Below are 8924 nucleotides of genomic sequence, written 5' to 3'. Positions count from 1 at the left end.
TATAATTTGTAAGGAATATTGGAGCAGAGTCCTACCTTTCCCGAGTTGTGATTTAAGTGGCTGAAATTGGGACAGTCATGAGACAAGTAAGAGCTTCACTCAGAAACCATCTCCACTGCAGAAAATAGCATTTGGAAATAGCTTCCCTAGTATTTGTGTAGCCTCTGCGTAGCAGTTCATATGGTGGGAGTCAGCAGGTGGTGGGTCCACTCCCTGAGGTTATCATCACTCTACTATGCAAACGGAAGTGGCAAAAGCAAAAACTGCTTCTGCAGCAGAGCCAAGACTAAACATAAAAATAGATTTGGACATTGGGACCCATAACATCTCTTTCACAATAACGTTAGAATAATTGCATCTTGTTAGGTCAAGCTCTTTGTTCCCATAGCTCAGCCTTCTGTTTCACGAATTGAGCATTTAAATATGTGGCCCATTATTAATGCTAAATAGTAAGACATGACTTTATAGTGAATTCAAGAAGAGAGAGAAGAATGTTACCATTGTAATATTATTTGAGATGGGGAAGAAATAAGAATAAAATAGAAAAGTAGGAAAGTCTGAATTAGACTTGCAGGACAGCTATGAAAATTGTATAGAGAGGAGGAAAATAATTTTCATAGGTTCAGAAAAGTATGACTTTGCGGGGCGGGGGAACAAGAAGCAGAACACATTAGTAGCCACCAGATCTCATGTTTTGTATGTGATAACGAAGCCATGAAAAGACATTTTAACTTGATTTGTTCCAGAGGCTACAGCCTCATATATAAACACCTCATATCTGACATAATCTTATGTTACTATGGCGATATATTTTGATGGGCCAGGTATTTGGCCAAAATTATTCTAGATGATTCCATAAAGGTGATTTTTTAAAAGAAGGATTGTCATTTAAACCCATGTACTTTGAGTGGGACAGATTACCCAATGATTGATTCCTATCCAGTTGGTTGAGAGGTCTTTACAAAGTAAAATTGTCTCTTCTGAACAAGTACTAAATTAGTCTCTAGATTTCCAATAAATCCAAGTGGCACCTTGGATCTTCAGCTTACTGGTTTACAGTATCAGATCTCGATATCACAAAGCCTCACATGGACAAAATCCCTAAACTTATTTGTTTTTCTTATAGCTTTTTTTAACATATGTAGTAAAATTTTGACAGTTTCTAGTTCTACATGTTGGGATTAGAAATTGTGATGTCTATATTTTGTGTATCTTCTAACTTCTAACAAACCATATAAACTTATTCATGACTAGAAAAAAATCAGTTAATTTGAGAAGCTTGTGTAGCTGTTTAATCATTGGAGAGCTAATTCAATTGAATTATCCTCTAAAAAATAAAAACATGCAAAATATATCCATTACTGTTGTGGGTACTTTGCATCCATTTTTTTTTTTTTTTTTTTTTTTTTGCATTGAAGTTTAAAATCTGGTTTCTTGAAGATGTTACTTTTAAAGTTTCAAGGATAGCAGCCAATAACTCTCAGCAATCTGCTCCAGGTACTTCTTTTTCATGTCTTGTATCTCTTGGCCTAAAACTGACCATATTTTCCAGGCTTTTCCTTGTTTGTCTTAGTAATTTATTCTTTTTGAAAATATATTTGAATTTGCTTTGAAGGACATGTGAAGTAACATGACACTGGATAATTTGTGGTTTTGTCTGAAAATCAGTTCCTTACATTCTTTATCCAAGTGATTTTTGGCAGCATATTTGTAGAAATCATCTTCCTTGGGGAGACTGAAAATTATATAAAGACTGTTGACACACAGACCTGCCAGTTGTCAGGTGATGGAACACCAGGAATGTTCAGACTGCAGGGAGAATGGTGCTTTTTGGAAAAGGGTCATTTTTGGCCAAAAGAAAGAGCTGGGTTTCCAACAGTAGAACTCAGGACCTGTGAGCCTAGGTCTGAGCTCCCAGAACAGCCTCACAAGAGCTCTCACACCTGAGCCCATGGAGACAGAACTGAGGCACTGCCATCAGAACTCAATGCCTGACCACAAAGAGGCAAATACCCAGGAGCAATGTCCCTCCTGAGCCCACTGGTCCTCAGACCCACAGAAGAGACAAACACCAGTTAGAAACAAAAAGATCACCTACAATCACTGACACAAGATGGTAAGAGAAAAGAGCAAGAAACCAAACAATGGAAACAAAGAAAACCTGGCAACATCAGAACCCAGTTCTCCCACCACAGCAAATAGTGGATTTCCAATCACTCCAGAAGAGTGAATCAACAAAACCAGTAGCTGATTCTTTGAGAAAATAAACAAGATCAATAAACCCTTAGCTAGACTAACTAGAAGGCACAGAGTTAGTATCCAAATTAACAAAAACAGAAATGTAAGAGGAGACATAGCAACAGAAACTGAGGAAATTCAAGATGTCATCAGATCCTACTATAAAAGCCTATACTCAACAAAACTGAAAAATCTGGAGGAAATGGACAAATTTCTAAGCAAATGTCAGATTCTGAAGTTAAATCAGGATCAGATAAACAATCTAAACAGTCCCATAACACCTAAAGAAATAGAAGCAGTCATCAAAAGCCTCCAAAAGAAAAAAAGGTCAGGACCATATAGGTTCATTGCAGAATTCTATCAGACATTTATTGACAACCTAATACCAATACTCTCCAAAATATTCTGCAAAATAGAGACAGAAAGAACACTACCTAACTCATTCTTTTAAGCCACAATTACACTCATACCTAAACAACACAAAGACTCTACAAGGAAAGAGAACTTCAGAAAGGAAAATCTCCCTCAAGAACACTGATGCAAAAGTACTCAATAAAATTCTTGCAAACTGAATCCAAGAACACATCAAAACAATCACTGACCATGACCAACTAGGCTTCATCCCTGGGATGCAGGAATGGTTCAACATACGGAAATCCATCAATGTAATCCATCATATAAAGAAACTCAAGAAAAAAACCACATGGTCATCTCACTAGATGCTAAGAAAGCATTTGACAAAATTCAACACCCCTTCATGTTAAAAGTCTTGGAAAGAACAGGAATCCAAGGCCCATACCTAAACATAATAAAAGCAATATATAGCAAACCAATAGCCAACATCAAACTTAACGGTGAGAAACTTGAAGCAATTCCACTAAAATCAGGGACTAGACAAGGTTGCCCACTCTCCCCCTACCTATTCAACATAGAAGTAGAATTCCTGGCCAGAGCAATTAGACAAAAAAGGAAGTCAAAAGGATACAGATCGAAAAGGAAGAAGTCAAAATATCACTATTTGCCAATCACATGCACACACACACACACACACACACACACACACACACACACACACAAACAAATAAAAATGTGAAACCAAAGAAAAACAAAACAAACAAAAAACACCTCACCTATCATTCTCTTACTCATAGCAATAGCATGATCTTTTTCAGTTACAATTTTTTATCCTTTATAGGAAATCTTCATGTTTTATTATATGTGCATATTCTGTTGAGTGGGCTTGTAGTTGTGCTTGCCTTTGTGCACCTCAGTAGTCCACATTCTTTAATGCCAGGTCCTCCATTGCTCCCATGAAATGGCTGAGCTTAGCTACTTCTAATTATCATGAACTGCCTCTTTCCCAACCATCCTGCACTTTGCAATTATGACTGTATTGAGTGTCTACTTAGTGAACTGTGGATGTTTTGAAGAATATTCCAACTTTCTGAAGTTTTTATTGCTATACAAGATAAAAAAGTAAAAAAACATAAAATTGCTAAAACACACATCTTACTGTGTGTATCTAAAATTTGGGAGCAGGTTAGATGAAAGATTAAGATTCAGAGTTACTAGTAAAGCTGCAAGATATGGGTCAGAGCTACAGTTAGATGCAGTCACGGTATGAGCAAGTGATCACTTTAGATAAGACTGTGTTGTGGTGGACTATGAGAGAAAACCTGGTAAGTTCGCTCTAAAGGCTAGAGGCCCCAGAGAACCAGAAGGGACAGTAGTAGCTTCACATACTCCTTGCCCCAGGCCCCTGTCCATGTATTTCTAGTGCCCTATAGATTTGTAGCCATTAGTCATGTAAGAGCAATACCCAAGTCCTTCCACATGTAGATGAGGCATATATAACATCTCAGAACAAGACAATAGGAAAAAAATCATGACGACATTCAGGTAGTCTGGAAACAGTTATCTCTATGCAAATGAGGTACTTAGAGGTCTGGAGGGCATAACCAATAAGCTTTCCCTCCCCAGACATTCCTGCCTGCAAAAGGTATTTAATCTCAGACCCACCCTGAGAAGTGCAGTATGGTTTTAAGCATCTGTTTTCTGCCTTGACAATAAAGGGCTCAGAACCATACTGTCTCTTTCCATCAAGAACGGCATGGGGAGCCAAAAAGGATTTCTTTGCCTACAAAGCTGCAGCCAAATGTTCCCTAGAAGATCTCTCAACTACCACAAAGCCTGCATCCTCCACCATGCCAAGGACTATCTCCACTAGGATAAGCTAGAGCTTCTCACTCCCACCTCACCCCTGACCCCGGGCCCAGGCTAGACACAGCTCAGGGACTCCAACTTTCCCACACCGCTCATGGTCCACCACACTGCAGTCTTATCTAAAGTGATCCACTTGCTCATACGGTGACTGCATCTAACTGTAGCTTTGACCCATATCTTGCAGCTTTACTAGAAACGCTGAATTTGAATCTTTCATCTAACCTGCTCCCAAATTTTGGATACAGACTGTGCTTCTCTACCCCCAGAGCAGTGTTTGAGTGTTTCCCTAGGGCCCAGCACCCACCCCAGTGGAGGCACGAGATAAGCACAGTCGAACTCCTTGTGTTCTGCCTCCCGAAGTGGCCACGCCCAGTGGCAGAGCAGACATGAGCCCATAACACTACATAAGGCCTCACACAATGTCTTCAAAAATATTTTTTGCTAGTGTTAGAAGGCTTAAGTTCCAAGATATAAACAATCCTCCATAGGGATACCCGAGTGTCTTCACCATACGGTAGTTGACTACTGTAAATGGAAATGACCTAAGAACAAAAATGGCCTACATTTCCTGTGACTACATTTCCTGTGACTAAGCTCAGGAAGCACGGTGCTCATCTTCAATACCTTAGTACAATTTAGTCGTAGGCCACTTCTGTGTAGAGTGGGAAAAGACTAGAGACGTCATGAGTGTTAGGAAGGGGAATCTCTGTAGGATATCACCAACGCAGAGAGACCGAAAAACAGCAATTGTTTATTTTTTCAGAGGACTCGGTTTCAATTCCCAGTACCCACATGGCAGCTTACAACCATCGGTCATTTTTGTCGCAAAAAAAAAGTTGGCCTTTTGATTTTTTTTTTTTTTTTTTTTTTTTTTTTGCGCAAGAGGTATGTATATGATGTATATACATATGTGCAACCAAAACACTCATATACATAAAGTAATAAAATAAATCAATCTATAAAATTTATACACAAAAGCGGGTTATTTCAATTTGAGGGCACATCAGAGAATACCCTCTATTATTCTGTTCCAAACGGGAAAGACAAATAGCTTTACCCCAAATTAAAAATTCCTTCAACGATATAAAAATTTTAACTAAAAGTGCGAAGTATTGATCATTATTGTAAACTTTATGGAGCAGAGCATTACTTATACATTACATTTGTTTTCTTTTTAAAAACAACATTACATTTTAACTTGTGAGAAATCCTATACTTAAAATAGTCCATGAGCTAACACAAAGACCAAAATGATAAGAACATCTCCTTGCAGGTAACTGCATTTCCTTGGATGATCTAAGAATCTGGGAAACTGGGCTTCAATGCTGTCATTCTTCAGGTGGGCAATATGACAAGCTGTTTAAATCTCTGGAGACTGCAGTGAGTCCAGAAGAGAATGTTGATGAGAAGCAGCAATGAAGCATTAAACAACTATGAAAAGGTGACATGTCTTCATTAAGTGATTTGCCAACTTGCCTCCTAAATGCCATTTGAATATCTGCTGTTGCTTAGCATGTATTAAAAACAAATAATAATTAACAGAATCATTGTGCGAGATTAATTTCAGGTGACCTCTACCAAGGTACAGCTGGAATAGCTCATCAAAGAGTCAGGCTTACAATGCCTCTTGTAGTGATACTATTGATCTTCAGATATGATTTCTCTTTGTTGAAGATCAGAGCCATGATGCAAATACAATAGGAAGCAGGCTGGCAATGGATGTACTCATAACTGTAAGATACTCATGCTGTTAACCACTTCTTAAATTTCTAAAGTAATGACTAAATGAGAAATATTTCAGATGTCTTCAAATTTCAATACTTGTTCCAGGAAACATAGTACTGCTACTACCATTTGGTGATGTCATTCATCAACAATAACTGGTATAAGACCTCACTCAATAGAACAACTATTGCCTAAGCAGGTGCACCAGCTCTGGGTGACAGATTATTTGTCGTTTACTGTGTATCTGGGTTGATAGTGTCTGGAATCAAGTCCCCATCAAAAAGAAAAGTTTGCTTCTTCTAATTAGTACTTCTCTGAACTGCTCTTGGATGTATTCTATAAAATATGTAGTGACTTGTCATTAAGAACCACACTAAATCATTTATGAGATGGGAACTTAATGCATTCTCTCTTCAATTTTGTTTAGAGCAACATAAGTAGAAAAATTATTTGACCTGAACAAAGGATTGTCCACCTACAACTTAAATTATTTCTCCATTTTAGATACACAATTCCAAATAGTGGATTTGATAGGGAAAGCATTATGCAAATATAGAGAATTGTCAAATTTAAAATGTGTTTAATTGCTTGAAGCATTGTCATGAGTGACAAGGAAACCAATATTAAATCTTGACAAAAATTGATTCAGTAAAATAATTGTTAAAATAGTTCTCATCATACCATTGGAGAAAAAAATAGAGTTTTAGTAATCTGTGGTGAATATCAGTATAACAAAAAATATTCTATGTATATTGAGTACTTCCAAGAAATTAAAAGGAGTAAAGTAGATAATACAAGAAATGAAAGGGATGAAAATGTAATTGCATCTTAATGTCAAAAAAGTAAATACCGCTTTAAATTTTGTAAAATTATGTGAGTTTAAGGATAATATAATGTGTACTCTTTTGGTTATGAAATTCTCTGCATAGATAATGTACTAAACACATTATAACTCTTTATGTGTACAAAATGGTTCCACAAAAAGAAACAATAGCAATTCTCTCACAAAAGTTTCACAACCAAAAATGCATAAAATTATCTTAAGCATTTAATATTGAGCTTTGCAGTGACAGTTAAGGAGCAGTTCATAACGAGAGAACAGAACAATCTGAAGAGTCTCATTGACTTATTGGTACTTGTACCACAAAGATAAGAAGTTAATGAAGAATTTCAGAGAGACATTGAGTGTATATAAACAATGGTCTAAGATAATAATTGGTAGCTTCTTTGAGTGAAAATCTTACTTCTTTTTAAACAGTCTACCAACAGGAAGAAGTTTGGTTCTTAAGGTGGAGTACAAGCCAGATTCAACTTAGTAATGTTCAGGAAGACAACTGGACAAGAAAATGAATATAATGACTTTAAAGTGAGAAGTAGCTCTTCCAGAAAGCAGCAATGAGTACAGTAGTCAAGCATATTCATTCTGGAGGTAGTAGAATTTTACTGTCATCAGCCACAAGGAGATACATGTTGGTATTGCTTTTTTGTCTCCATTCGGTATGAAAATGCAGGTTTAGATTATTGTGGCTTGGTCTTTTAGCCATAATTTTAGAGTGTGGAATTTAGATTGTTTATAATTATCATGAGAATCTGTGGAAAGACTAATATCAAAGTTATCTTTCAATGTCTTTGATAAACATACCTTAAGAGAAAAAGACAGAGGTTCAGGAAATTAAACAAATTGAACTAATATGTGTGTGTGTGTGTGTGTGTGTGTGTGTGTGTGTGTGTGTGTGTGTAAGGGTGAGTCTAGCTCTAAATGGTTCAGCCATTGATAAGAACCTGGTAAGAACCTGGAAGATGGACCCAAATTCTTGAAGTCTGGTAATGCGGCCATTGTTGACATGGTCCCTGGCAAGTCCATGTGTGTTAAGAATGTCTCTGACTATCTTCAACTTAGTCAGTTTGCTGTTCATTACAGGAGGCAGACAATTGTTGTGGGTGTCATCAAAGCTGTGGACAAGAAGGCTGCTGGAGCTGGCAATGTCACCAAGTCTGCCCAGAAAACTCAGAAGGCTAAGTGAATATTATCCCTAACACCTGCCACCCCAGTCTTAATCAATGGTGAAATAATGGTCTCAGATGTGTCTGTCTCAATTAGCTATTTAAGTTTAATATTAAAAAATGGTTAATGACAACAATGCATCATAAAACCTTCAAAAGGAAAAACTTTTGTGGACAATTTTTTGTGTGTATGGCAGTTTTAAGTTATTAGTTTTCAAAATCAGTACTTTTTAATGGAAACAACTTGACCAAAAATCTATTACAGAATTTTGAGACTCATTAAAACAAGTTTAATTAAAAAATAGAAATATAAAGAGGAAGAAGAAGAAGAAGAAGAAGAAGAAGAAGAAGAAGAAGAAGAAGAAGAAGAAGAAGAAGAAGAAGAAGAAGAAGAAGAAGAAGAAGAGGTGGTGGTGGTGGGGTGGGGAACTGGAGATAGCCAGTAGAAAGTCCCAGAAAAGAGGGAAGCAAGAGGTTTCCAGGATTCAAAGGGATGACATTAGTCATAATACAAAGAGAAGATGAAACCTGTAGAGAAGACCTTCAGTAGATAGGCATGAACCCCAGTTGAGGGATGAGGTCACCCACCCATCTCAAAAATTTTAACCCATAATTTTTTCCTGTATACAGAAAATACGGGGCAAAATTTTAGCAGAGATTTAAGGAAAAGCCTTCCAGAAACTGCACCACCTAGGGATCTATTCCATCTGCTGAGCACAAACCCTGACACTATT

Source organism: Micromys minutus (assembly GCF_963924665.1).
Source record: "Micromys minutus genome assembly, chromosome: 5".
Lineage (NCBI taxonomy): Eukaryota > Metazoa > Chordata > Mammalia > Rodentia > Muridae > Micromys > Micromys minutus.
Note: the sequence above shows the minus strand (reverse complement) of the source record.